Source organism: Thermobia domestica, chromosome 8 (genome assembly GCF_964235325.1).
Source record: "Thermobia domestica chromosome 8, izTheDome1.hap1.1, whole genome shotgun sequence".
Lineage (NCBI taxonomy): Eukaryota > Metazoa > Arthropoda > Insecta > Zygentoma > Lepismatidae > Thermobia > Thermobia domestica.
The window spans coordinates 87688941-87703454 of NC_137461.1; the positions used below are offsets into that span (position 1 = coordinate 87688941).

General features: G+C 36.0%; 1 long non-coding RNA gene and 1 pseudogene across 4 annotated transcripts in view; one reads left to right on the forward strand and one right to left on the reverse strand.

The window, feature by feature from the left end:
• Nucleotides 1-2595, reverse strand: part of LOC145693034 (glucose dehydrogenase [FAD, quinone] pseudogene) — a 44095-nt pseudogene extending 41500 nt beyond the window's left edge. Inside the window, exon 1 of the transcript XR_014132687.1 lies at nt 2445-2595. The product of XR_014132687.1 is annotated as a glucose dehydrogenase [FAD, quinone] pseudogene (transcript). The remainder of the gene's footprint in view (nt 1-2444) is intronic.
• Nucleotides 1-14514, forward strand: part of LOC145693035 (uncharacterized) — a 348162-nt gene that overhangs the window by 183594 nt on the left and 150054 nt on the right. The gene's annotated exons all lie outside the window — the stretch shown is intronic.

Sequence of the window (14514 nt, forward strand, 5' to 3'; positions counted from 1 at the left end):
TACAAATTATACATTTTTAATTCGCTTAATGTTTTCGAGATTATAGAGAGGAGATCGAGACTTGGCCCTCGAGATCGAGGTGAGACTACGATTTTTCAACTCGAGACGAGACAGAGACAGACCGCGATTTGTCGACCGAGACTGTATGGAATCTCGTCTCATCTCGATACTATCTCTATGACATTTTTCTGAAGCGAAATGTGCACCCCATACTCCCTAATTCTCACTTAAGGTCTCCGGACATGGTTGACCAATTAACACCCCCGGGGAGGGGGGAGGCGGTGACATCTAAAAATAACCGAAAGCGATTGATAAGTATTGATATGGAATCAGTAGTTTTGGGGCCGAAGGCGTTGTTTGCACATCTATCTATATTAATATATAAACTAACATATATGCGTGTTTGTCATCAGATTTTCTCATAGAAAAGAGCCACAAAATTTTGTACACAGATGGATCTTTCCCAGATCTAATCGTACTCGAAACCCTTTTTTTTTTTTTTTTTCGATTTTCGGCTCGACGGAGACTTGAAGTTCAAAATTTATGTAAAATATTGGGTATTTCACGCTTAAGAAAATCTTATGGGCCCATGAAGTTAGGAAGATGAAACCTGATATATGATTTTTTTTTTTTTTAAGTGTCCCAGCGATTTTTAAAAATTCTGTTTTAGGGGAGAAGAGGTAAGAAAGGGGCTGATATGAAAAAAAAAAATTAATTGAAAACGACTTATATTAGTGACAGGTTCATAGTTTTGGGGATCGCTGAGATGAATAGTAATTCACCCAACACCAAATCCCAAGTTTAGCTTCCACCGCATAAGGAAGGAAGATGAAAAATAATGTCCAAAATGACCGACATTAGTGCCAAATCCATAGTTTTGAGGTTGCTGAACTGATTGGTGATAGTCCAGACGAAATTTCAGCTCAGTTCCCGTTTTATGGGGGATAAAATGGAGAAACTGATACGCAAAAAAAAAAAAAAAAATCGAAAACGACCAATATTAATGTCAAGTCCTTGGTTTTCGAAGTTGATAACTCGATTGGCGACAGTCCCTGTCGGTTTTTTTTATCATTACACTTTCATTGGAATGCGTATCGTAACGAGGAAGGGAAGGTGGCTTACGTATTTTCCACACAGCTATTCTCCACGTGTGGAAAACGGACATTTATAATAATAATAAAGGAAGCTATACGCTTGTTTGGTGGTTTGGACACTGGAAAAAATATTTCCTGCAGTCAGAAAAGTCCACTTCTACAGTACCTAAACATGATCTAAAAAAAAAAAAAAAAACTTGACATGCTTAGAAATACTTAACTTCTACCAGGGACATCACATGGGAAGGGCATGGACAATTGCCCTGCTCCTGGATTTGATACATCAATAATGTTGAATCAGTTGTGTTAATATACTTAAAAAAAAAAAAAAAAAAACCTGAAATATGTCCCTCCACCGACAAATTTGAAATTACGCTACTAACCAACTTGTATACATTCAAAATCGAATCGTATACATCGGCAAACGTGGTATTTAGTACATTTCACTACATAGTTTGTGGTAAACCAATTTCTTTTGTTTTGGTACTACAGAAGTCGAATAGGACTTAAATCATGGCAGGATTCACTGGATGTAGCAGACTGAGCTTCTCCTTATATATAAAGTCTTGATGCCGAGAACCAATGTTAAACTGCAAAGAAAGTTTTTTTTTTTTTTTTTTGTGAGTGCTACAGAATCTCTTGTATTCAACTTTTCAAAGTTAATGAATATTTGGACAGTAAGTATTCATTATTCATGTTTTGTTTCAAAGTTCTGTAATCATATTAATGCAGGAGTGTACCCACGGAGGGTCTACCGGGTCCAGACTTCCACAAAATTTCCTAACTCAATATATTTGTACATTTTCTTAATACAACTGTACTTGTTTAACAGGGAAATGATAGATGTAGCATGAAAATTTGATCTCACACTTCATCTGTACTCTTTCTTTTACAAAAACAATCTAGTTCTATTTTTTTTTTTTTTTTTTTTTGAAAATATAGGTAGAAGTATTTTACAATTACTTATCATCTTTTCAGGTGCTGAATAATATTTGTTAAATACTACATAGACGTAGTGGCTTGTAGTATTGGACCCCCCCCCCCAAATAGCTTGAATGCCTCCCATCAGAAATTTCTAGGTTCGCGCCTGTTTTAATGATAAAGTGATGTATTTCACTTGCACTTCTTTCAACTAGACCACATCTAGACTTTCGATATTCCCGTATTTGTTTCTCTGTAAGGGAAGGAGAACTTGCCATTTCTACAAGTGTGATTGTTAAAATTGCCACGATCTTTTAATATTATGTATTCAGCCATAGACTCTAATGAAACAGCTTTTCATTGATTAACGGAATATGTAAATCTACAGTGTATACAAGGAGATAAAATATGAATACTTTTAATGCTTACCTTGAGAATATGTAAGAGGGGTAGTACTTCCATGCGCTTCTGGATGGGTGTTGGTGCTCACTGGACTAGGAGGCTCCAAAGTTGCCTGACTTCAAAGGTTTGTGACTTCAAAATTCTTTTGGCAATGATGGGTGAACAGCCTTTAATAATGAGTTGGTTGATACAGTTAATGCTTTTCGCGTTGTTTTTCCTTCACTCTTTTTTTTCCTTAAAAAAGGTGAAGAGTTCTTCCTGTTATAATCTAAAACCAGTTTTTGTAAGATGTCTTAATTGCAAAATTTGTCTTCTGTCAATATAAAAATCTTTTCTTCTACCCAAATTATTAGTTCCTTTACTAATGCCAAGTTCAAATAGTTGTTTGATCTCTTTCAAATAAAAGTATCATTTTCTTGCATGGCAACTGCAAATGGAAACAAATCCTGTAGGCTAACCTAATTAAGTCGGGAATATATTGATAGGAATAAATATCATCATATCTTCCATGAGAATCTACTTTGAGTAGCTTGAAAAGAACGGTGGAAGGAAACGTAAACTGTGCATGTTGGTAATATTCGAAAATGAGGCTGATATCGAAACAAATTAATTTATGCATGTCTAATTTCGGAGACGTACTTAATTGAAATCCTTTAAAACCTTATAGGAAAGAGAACCAAATTGAGAATTAAACAGTATTAAATCAACAGCTCATGTCGGACTTCAAAATAGAGACGAATTAATTATTATGATGTAACATTTTTGTATAATGTAACTTGGCATTGTATTGCTAAGCAACATATATTACACTCCACTCGGTCAATCTTAGTATGAAATTTTGCATTTCAATAAGCCTCCTCTTTAGCCAGAGGAATTAGAACAACTTTTATTAATTTATTCTCGCCCCAAAAAATACTAAACCCTTTATCATCCTCGCGTACTTCATTTTCTACTTCAATATCTAGGCAATATTGTCTATCTCTACTCTCATAGAAGTCCTCAACATATTCTTTCCATCTTCCTAAGACTTCACTTCTCTCACTGACTACCTTCCCATTCATATTTTCTACTGTCATCGTAATACCCCCTTTTTTACCTCCGAAGTTCCATAGATTTCACCTCCTTATACATTTCCTCATATTTCCCAACCTTTTCTAATTCTTCTATATCCTCGTAGAACTCTTCGCTTTTCCCTTCATAACTCGTTTGATTTTCTGCACCTTTCTGCCCTTTTCTGTATCAACCTGTTTCTACGTCTTCCTTTCCCTCATTTTCAGAATGTCGGAACAGAATGTCGTATTCCGTTTTAGTAAAAAAAAAAAAAAAAAAAAAGTATTTTTCAAATTTATACATTATTAGTATTAAACAATATTTGTGCCTTCATTCCATAAAAATTTCCGAAGATGTTTTCAGTCTTACTGCATATAGCATGTATACAGGATGATGCACAAATCATAATACATGGTGTCCAGAAATGGTAAAGGAGATCATGGGATCATCCACCGTGGATTTTCTTTCTTTGGGGTTAGGTGAAGTCTCAAGTGTGCGCAGAGAAACCAGTACTTCAAAAGTTAACTAACAAATTTACGGTGCATTCTCTTTCGGCAATAATGCTAGTGTCGTCTTTGTATGCTTGAGTAAAATTCAATTTTTTAGTTGAGAGTCCATACGTACGTACGGCACGACACTTCACTGCAACGTGGAATTGAGCCAGAGGTAATAAAAGTTTCTTCGGGAAGATATTTGTGTGTCAGCTATTGCAGGAATTTTTTCTTTCGCAATATATCTAAAATTAAATGTAAGAATTTTTGAAAAAAATTCAACTATAATATGATTTCGTACTTTAAAAAAAAAGCAGTGTAAAATCATAAATAGAGTTTCGTTCTTTAATGCACATTCATCCCCTCCTCCTCCAAAAAGAAAAGGTTATTTGGTTTTCGTATCTCTCCACGTATTTCAAAATCTTGACATATCTTCATGTCTTCATGCTTAGTTTTACTATAATACACTATTTTGGTATCCCATTGTCCTATACAGAGTTAGATATTGATTTTGTAACCTCGAGAGGTTGTCTCTGCCACCCCATGAAAGTTTTGAAGTGTAGAAGAGAATACTTCTTTAATAATCTCTTTACATGAAAAGTACAGAATAGGCGAGGCAGTTAATGCTCTTTCGCATGCTTGTGAATTGAGGACACACCCAGAGACCTGCCCATTTCAGTGCGTGTTCCTCGTAAAATTGTGTGGTATCTTCCAGATTTATTCTCATGGACAAGGTGCGTGTATGCGATACAGATAAAGAGTGATGATATTCATCATTCTATTAATATGCATATATATATTTGCTTTCCAGAAATACTTTTGAATTCATAGAGTGATTTCAATATTAGTTTTAGGCCTTTAAGGTAATAAACTTTGCTGTCTTCTATAACAATTAGTTAATTTCTTTCGAAATTCATGACAGAATGTACTTTACGATGAATCGTAGAAGAGGGAATCTAATAATCCACAGGTTTCATATTGAGTAATTTCCTTTTTGTACTGTGTGCTTTATTCATATTACATTGGATTGTGGTATGTGCCTAAGTAGATCCATATGTTGTTTTAAAACACACAAACGTGAAAAGTAAGTAAAAACGAAATGTTATGCGAGTTCAGTGCAATTTAGAAATCGAATATTACTTACACTTCAGTTTTAAATATTTGTCTGCAAAACTCTGCCAAGTGTTAAAATCCATAAATGCTTTTCAATGAACGTAGAAAAAAAAAGTTCGGTGTTAATGAATAGAGTTTATAGAGGTTTTGTTAATATGATGTCGTACCTGTGTTCAGAGCCGGATTACTACACTCTGGTGCCCTAAGCTATACTTTCGCAATAATCATGCCCCCCAAATTATGTAATGTAATTTCAAACATGTTTGTATATCGACAGTGTTTGAAGAATTTTTTTTATTTTGATTGAGTTATATCTCGGAAAGGAAAAAAAGAGAAGCATATCGTCGCTGCGCCTCGAAGAACCTCTATGTGTTAAAACCACAACTTTTCAGAAGAAGCAAAAAACATTCCAAACTTAAAATTTTGCAAAATATACACGGAAACACTTGAAGAATATAATAAAATGGTTCTGCTTATATTATGCATTGAACATAGTTGTAACTTGCTTCAGCAATATTATATTACTATTTTTGTGTTTACGTAGCACCTTTTGCGCCTTTATAAGCACATAGAGGATATGTATACATTAATTAATACGTACGTGATGAGAACCTGAAGCCTTTAATCTATTTTTTTTTTTCATTGTTGTGACGAAACAATTGGATATTCACTTATCACATTATAAGAGATGCTGCCTGACAGCTTTCAGGTTTATTTACGCGGTATAACTCATTTTCGACAAAAATCTTACATAGCGGTTCTTCAGGACGCAGCGACGATATTATAATCTATAAAATAGAAATGGCCAGATGAGAAACTCCTAGTATTTTAAATTAACTTATATATAAGCTGCGGTGGCTCAGTGGTAGAGCGTTCACCTCCGTTGCTTGGGGTCCCGGGTTCGATCCCAGCCCCCGCCAAGTGAACTTTGTGGTGGACGCACACCGTGTGCGTGGGTTTTCTCGGGGTTCTCCCGTTTCCTCCCAATTTCTTCATTCCACCATTTCATTCATTACTCATCATCATCGTCTCCTTTAGCCTAACCGGCATAACGTGGGACGTAAAACTCAAAGATTTTATTTCATTTTTTAAATTAATTTATTGTGTAATATATAAGGCAAGAGAAAGGAAGCTTAATATGCCGCTGCCTAGACACCAGTCTACCCAATGGGTGGGTGTAAATCCGGGCCTGACTGTGTTCATGAGTTGAGTTAGTAAAACACGAGTTGGGGTGAACGTGAAATCATCTCACCATTGCTGATCATGAATTACAGTTAGTGTTCGTGAAGGGCAACAAGAAAGATGTAATTTTTAACTGTAAGATTTATTAAACAACAACTTGGTCTAAATTATTAGGCATAACATTTGGAATAATGGCTTTTGCACGTACCAGACATGCTTCTTGTATTTTCCAACAAAAAAATCATCTTTATACTTCGTCATAGTATACCATGAAACTTCTGTTCTAGTATGCTTCCATCACATTTGGTGAGATACTTTTTGGGTGACTGCCTTTTTTACTTTAAATATTTAAAGACAACCAGCCTTTTATTCTTGTTTTGCTGTCAGTTGTTTTTTGGCCTCGTCTCGGCTCACACCAAGTGAACATAATGCATAATCCAAGTCAGGATACATCTACATCAGAATGTAAAGCTGCTGCTTCTTGTATTTTTTGCATCTGCAGCTTTTCTTTGCCTTCCTCCTTTCTTTTTTTTTTAGTTTCTTTTTTTCGTGTTCTTGTAGTCGACTGCCCTTTAATAAAGGATTGCATACGATATTCGTTAATAAATTTCCAAAAATTATAATGCATATAAGTATTCAACTGGATTAAAGGTAAACGTATTGTCACATGTGGTGTTTTGCGTAGTAAGGACGAACTCAACTGGGTAAGCACCAGGTATTATTATTTATCCCGAGTGATGTGTGACAGCAACTACTCTTGCACATATGAGTTCGCCTTTTTTTTTTTTTATGATAACAATAATAGTACGTTAACTTATTGATAGAGGAACGTTTTGTTGTGTTCGACCTTATGAAGAAAGTTTAAAATGGATTTTTCCCAAAACAAACTTTTGTAGAGTTTGCCTCTACTACCTTGAACGCCTCATATGTTTACTTCTAATTCAGTTTACTATTGTGTGTAATGTGACGGCAATGTTAAGACAGCATATTTGACATTGAATCGTCGTAATGACTGGAAATTTAGAATGTGAGAATTACCATCCATCGGATTGAATCTTTTTAAACATCGTTTTTTTTCTTCCCTTCACCATGCCTATCACATTTTTCATGGTATATTGCATCTTAGTATTTTAACTAGATTACCTCTTTCTAACTTCCTCCATTATTTTGAGTTTAATTGTTCCGTGTCAGTGCCGAGGGTACACAAAATATAAACACTTTGACGTGGAATCCAAAGCAGAGGTACTCGCACCAGGAATCGAGCTAGTATTTTATATGCTAAATCTTTATTCTTTCCCCTAGTTCACGTACTGAAGTAGAAGATGTTTAGATTTATTTTTATTTCTTTCCTTAACTGATTATAAAGGCTCTCCTTTTTTTTAGAATAATGCTGTGTGGCAAACACTATTCAAAAAAGATCTTACCATTAGTCTGGTGGCTAGCGCTTGTCCCTTATGTGCACGGGGTTTCGGGTAGGACAACTGAAATTTTTATCGCGCTTACGATTGTTGATTCTACCCTAAACTGTCATATCTTATGTAACCTTGGTACTGAAAGGAAGGCTAAAACACTAGTTTAACGAACATTCAAACAAGGTATAGTATTTTAACTATGCTCTCCTGGCATTCACATTGACAGATAAAAATATTTGCACAAACATCAGTCAGAATAGCGCACTTTTTGAATCCAGAACTGGCAGAATTAGAAGGAAATTACTTGGAATATTGGAATATATGCCTATTTTATCAGTTCCGTAGCAGTGGATTAAAGATGTGGTTAAATGTATTTATTTGGCCTATGTAGCCTACAGCGCGATGGAGAGAACGCTCATCCCCAAGAAGGCAGTTCAGCATCATCAAGTGTACGTTTTGTTTCACGAACACTATATTCGTGAGTTTACCAGACACTCTTGATTTCCGTTTCAGTTCGTCGCTGCTACTGGTAATGTAAAATAATTCTGCAGGATATAAAATTTACGATTTCATTTCAGTTTTGTTATGTTCATGGTAGTATATCGGAATTATTCAAGTGATACTAAGATAATTTTCTTCAATTAATCGAAAAATGTATGCATTGTTCAAATAATTATTGGAATAATAATTTTGGTTGGAATATTTATTTTATCACTATACGTTTCACAAGTGTGAACTTAGCAGGACCATTTTTGAAAATTATAAATGTTTGCATACCACACGTTTGTACTGCGTTTGTACCGGTTTGTACCGTAAAAATTTTCGTTTGTACCGGTCTCAAATTCCAAACATTCGAAAAACAAAGTGGTCCTGCTAAGTTCACGTGAACATAGCAGGACCACTGATAAATTTCTACAAATCTGGAGATTTTCCTGTACGAATCGTTTATACTGCGTTTGTACCGAATTGTATTGTAAAAAATTTCGTTTGTACCAGTCTCAAATTGGGAAAAAATGGAAAAATAAAGTGGTTCTACTAAGTTCACGTAAACTTAGCAGGACCAGAATACAAATTTCTACAAATCTGAACAATTTTCTGTACGAATCGTTTGTACCGGTTTGTACCGTAAAAATTTCGTTTGTACTGGTCTCAAATTCAAAAAAATCGAAAAATAAAGTGGTCTTGCTAGGTTCACCTGAATATAGCAGGACCACTGATAAATTTCTACAAAGGACCTCGCTCAGAACTTATGGAAATCTGGTTTCCGTTGATTTTGCTCGTATCGCAGTATGTTGTGTATTTTGGTCCCCTTATGAAAAGTCTCAATGGGCACGAAGCCCGAAAAACCATGCGTTTTTGAGATATCCGCTGATTATTACCGTCACTTAAAGGCATACGCTCCTTCGTAAACTGAAGTTATAATTAGGACGACATTTTATCTATGATATATGAACGAGTCTTACTAGGGTATACTAGGGTTTTTGAGGTCACTGATTTCGAACCCGAGGTCGGTTAACCTCCATCACGTCAAGTTTAGGGTCATTTGAAGATCAAATCGAGAGGGAACGTTGCAAAAATCTGAAAAAAAGTACTTTTTTTTTTGTCTCGCCGGATTCGAGTATGTCATTTTCTTGACCCGACAAGGTCATTTCAAGGTCATTGCACGGTTATTTCATGGTCAAACTTGAAAAACTGTCAGAAAAATCTGAAAAATTCATAGAGTTTTAGGGTATGTAATTCCGAATGCGAGGTCGGTGTTAATCGAATTTACCATTAATATTTTCCATTTAGTTTTCCACTCAGTCATTTGTAGTCGTCGTCTTCAATAGAAATTTGTTCTGCACTTCAAATGTCATTCTTGAATTTTAACCTCCAGCATTTCACCTTCATTCCCATTGTTGTTCACATTACGATTACCAGCATCTTGTATGTATTCCGGTAGAGCTCGACTAGGATATTTGATTTGTTGTTGATGTCGAGCTCATCCTAGAAACCATAGGACACTGGCTATATGTGCATAACAACCTTATGTCCTAGCACCGGACATACAACTACAATAATACTCTAATATCGAGCCATCTTCTACTTCCATGGATGGCAATCCACCATTCACTGAGAAGCCTATCGAAAGCTGATATCGAGTAACGTTTATAAATCTTCAAAAGATTCTGAAACATAACAATCATGGCTCAAATCTATTTCTATCGAATTGAAAAATATCAGTACAGCTCACAGATGACGAGAAGAACCCTAGCAGAAGTAGTGTGACGTAGGTATGGGCTCGCCCACTTTTCGCACAGGGGTTTCAAATGACACCACGGAATAGCACACAGATAACTACCCGGAGTAGCAGACCACATCTAAGTATAGACCACACTTCAAAAACCGAAAATGGACTTGACCGTGTCGTTGACCTTTCTCCGCTACCCCTGTTTTAGGGTTCTTCTCGTCATCTGTGAGCTGTACTTTCATAATCTAAATAATCTTGTGTGCACGAAGACGCTAGTTCAATCTGATAAACACTCAGCGTAATTCGATTAAGAAACGCAAAATTAAATTGAGGGAATTGTATTTTGTCTCGCCAAATTCTCTGCTTCTACTCTAACCTGCATGGCATTAACATCATCGATACGCTCTCGACTTTGAGATTTTTCAATTTTTTTTTTAAAGTTTGATCTTCAGATGACCCTGCAATGGCCTTGGCATGACCTTGTCAGGTCAAGAAAATGACAATCGGATCCAGCAGCTCTAAAACATTTATGTACTTTTTATTCAAACTTTTGCAACGTTCCCTCTCGATTTGACTTTCAAATGTTCTTGAACCCGACATGATGGAGGTTAACTGACCTCGGATTCGGAATCAGTGACCTCAAAAACCCTAGTATATCCTAGTAAGACTCGTTCATACATCATAGATAAAATGTCCTAATTATAATTTTCAGTTTACGAGGGAGCGTATGCCTTTAAGTGACGATAATAATCAGCGGATATATCAAAAACTTGTTGTTTTTCGGGCTTCGTGCCCATTGATACTTTTCATAAAGGGACTAAAATACGCATTCTGCGATACGAGCAAAATTAACGGAAACCGGATTACCATAAGTTCTGAGCGGGGTCCTTTGTAGAAATTTATCAGTGGTCCTGCTATATTCACGTAAACTTAGCAAGACCACTTTATTTTTCGATTTTTTCGAATTTGAGACCAGTACAAACGACAATTTTTACGGTACAAACACAGTACAAACGATTCGTGCAGAAAAATGTTCAGATTTGTAGAAATTTGTATTCTGGTCCTGCTATGTTCACATCAACTTAGCAGAACCACCTTATTTTTCGATTTCTTGCAAATTTTAGGCCGGTACAAACGAAAATTTTTACGGTACAGTCCGGTACAAACGGAGTACAAACGATTCGTACAGGCAAATCTTCAGATTTGTAGAAATTTGTATTCTGGTCCTGCTAAGTTCACGTAAACTTAGTAGGTCCACTTTAATTTTCGATTTTTTGGAATTTGAGATCGGTACAAACAGGTACAAACGCAGTACAAACGTGTGGTATGCAAATATTTATAATTTTCAAAAGCGGTCCTGCTAAGTTCACGTGAACTTTTCCTATGTCTGTACGTGCAACGCAGAAAATTGAAGTAACAGAGAAATATTTATTGATTACTTCCGGGCTACATTCATATTATTAATAATGTTCATATCAGTTTAGCAGTTGTCATATTCTTGATTTCTCGTACTCTCTCTCACTCTGTATACACGACTTACTTTTTTGTAGCGTGTTGTTTCTCTCAACTGTAGATTTGTTTGTAGTTTATTCCCAAAATAAAATGGCAATGTTCCATGTCCAACAGGAGAAAAAAGTCGGTCAGAAGAAATGCAGCTATTTGGCAACTCCTTCAGCAATGGACGGATAGATGTTTGTATTCATTGTAATGTATACTTGAAGGTTGTATCTAAAATAGAACAAACAGTAGAAATATGAGATGTTATCGTAGAGGACGTAATCCATATCAGCATGTTGGCCTTCAAGAGAGCTGAGAAACTCTGGTGCGTTGAAATAATGGATGCGTTGAGTAAAGCAAACTATTCTTGTAATTTCAAGCGTTGCGTATCAGCCTTAATATATTGACATCATGAGTATCGTAAATTTTCTCGCTTATCGTTTGCTTTGCTCCTTCTTCTTAGAATAATTGTAAGAACTAAAAACCAAAGCTCCTGCCATCACAGTTTAAGCTGGATTGTGTGTAGCCAACACATCTGTTCCCATTTTTGTTATTTCTGACTTGCTAGACCATGTTTTCTAATTCTTGATTCAAGAAACTCCCCAAGAGTCTCACGACGCTGTGTTAACACCAAAAATTGCCCCCCTGCTCGTAATCAAATCCGAATTCGTGCACCTTAACTGTTCTGGTTCGGGAAGCAGTATAATCTCTCTAATTTATCGCCCCAGAAACAAAAACTTATTGTTGAGTCCAATCTTGTGCTAATCGAATTCAACCAAAATTACTTTTATCCACCTACCAAAGATTCTGTTATATAATTTCCTACGTTCTTCGTCTATCCAAAGATTTTTTTTTTCTTCGATGACTAACTCAACTGTAAAATGAAAAACGAAATAAAATTTCTACTTTAACGTTCCACGTTATGCTCTTTAGACTAAAGGAGACATATGGCTAATGGAATTGATTGGTTATGAAAGAATTTGTTGCTTGGTTGATTAGAGTTTATCATCCCTTCCAGTAGCGAGGCAATATGAGACGTAGACAGTCTAACAAGGAATCCAAACCACATATGTTTCCGCCGTAAATCGAGCCCGAGTCTCCCGCGCCGAAGACGCATACGCTAACCTTATAATTATGAAAGAATTGCTAGAATGGAAGAGATCAGAAGAACCTGGGAAAACCAATGTACACGATGTCTATCATAAATTCACGTGGCTTGAGATCGAACTAGCGACTCTTCGCACTCCCCTTCCTAACTCAACTTGAAAGTTGGGAACCGTATTAATCCGTTCTGCTTTAAACATAAGGCGGTTTTAAAATACCACGAATATGGAGAAATCATGAATTCAAAACATGAAATCGTATCAACACGAAATAACAATCGTTTTTTAAACTTCCAAGTTTTGTGAACAATATTCAACTGTTTAACACCAGTTCTCCACCTTTGCTCCATTAGCATCCAACATGCTTCATGCCTTTTCCAGTATCCTAAAATTTAATATCGAGAATCTTCATTTGGAATGTTCAGAAGACTTATACGAATTTTCGCTTTCAGGGCATACACATTTAAAAGTTCTTCAGCCTGCACCTGTATTTCAACATACCCCGACATCCTTATGACACAGTGGGGTAAATCTGGAGAATTGCGTCCCAAAAGAAAGAAAGAAAGAAAAGTGGATTCTTTTCAACCAACCGATACTTCATGAAGTTGTTCTTTCCGATAAGGTCTCACCTGAAGAACGATGTGGGGAGTTATTTCTGCTAGTTGAAAGTCAAATGCATATGCATACCTTATCTGTTTAATACTTTAATTAGAAGTGTTTGCAGTATTTACAAATATTCATTTCCGGCGACAGTACTCTCGAAAATCGATTCCGACAGAGATGAATTGGTTGCAGTGGTTGTATTTCTTAATCCATAGATCTTCAAATTTATCGTTTTGCAACTTACAATTATGGAGCATGTTTTAAAGAGTTGGCATTAGAAAAACTATTGTAGAATGATCTAAAAGGCATAATTCAAGTAGTTTTCAAGGTAATTTAGATTGATTATTATCAGCATTAATCTGTGGATACCAATTCGGCTGGAAGAGCTTCTGGATGTCAGTTGAGCACATTTGGAGTTCTACAGCTTTACATTGTTGTCAAAATGTATAGGATGGTTAACGTTTAACAAGTTGTGTCACATTGATTTGACTTTCCATTTGGAATTCATGATACTTTCAAATCCAGGAGAAATTTAAGAACACACTGTACTATGCAAATACTAAGACATTCAATGTTTTTACAATTTCTGGTGGACGCTTAAAATTTGAAATGGTTCAAACAGTTCAAAAGCATTGCTATCTTAATTTTGACCAAAGAAAAAAATGCTAATGGTTTTCCCTGTGGACTCGTCAAATTATTTAAAAATAAATATAGAGCTTTAAAAGATGCATCTGTAATTTGCTGCGACAAAGTTCAGATCTGAGCAATCATAAGAGCTTTGTTCTGGGAATTATTGAATTGCAGGAAAATTGGTTGTAGCAAGACAAAAAATATCACGAAGACGACGTAGCCTATCTTTTCAGTCTTAAGATCAAAGACATATGATTCGTTAGTTCCGTTATTTTCTCTGTGTGATCGTGCTTTGTCAAGCTAAGCGAAATATTAAATAGCAAGGCTCTTTTGTTGAATTTTAGTAGCATTGTGGTTAGATGTTACCAGAACAATACTGAAGATTACCTTTTGGTGTAAGTTTAGTATTTTATATTATTTTATGTGCTGTACCATCATTGTATGTCCATTGTAACAATTATTTTAGTATTCAGATTACGTATCACACTGTTTTTAATGTATACCTAAGTACATTTGACTACTTGTTTAAGTTGTTCATACTTTTATGGATCCAAGAAGATAAAGGGCAGATTATTTGCCTATTATTAGACTTCCAACGCGTGTGCTATGCATAAGTGTCGGAAGACTTATAGAACAGGGGGGCGCGGTGGCTCAGTGGTAGAGCGTTCACCTCCGGTGTTTGGGGTCCCTGGTTCGATCCCAGCTCGCGCCGTGTGGACTTTGTGGTGGACAAACACCGTGCTTGTGGGTTTTCTCGGGGTTCTCCCGTTTCCTCCCACTTTCTTC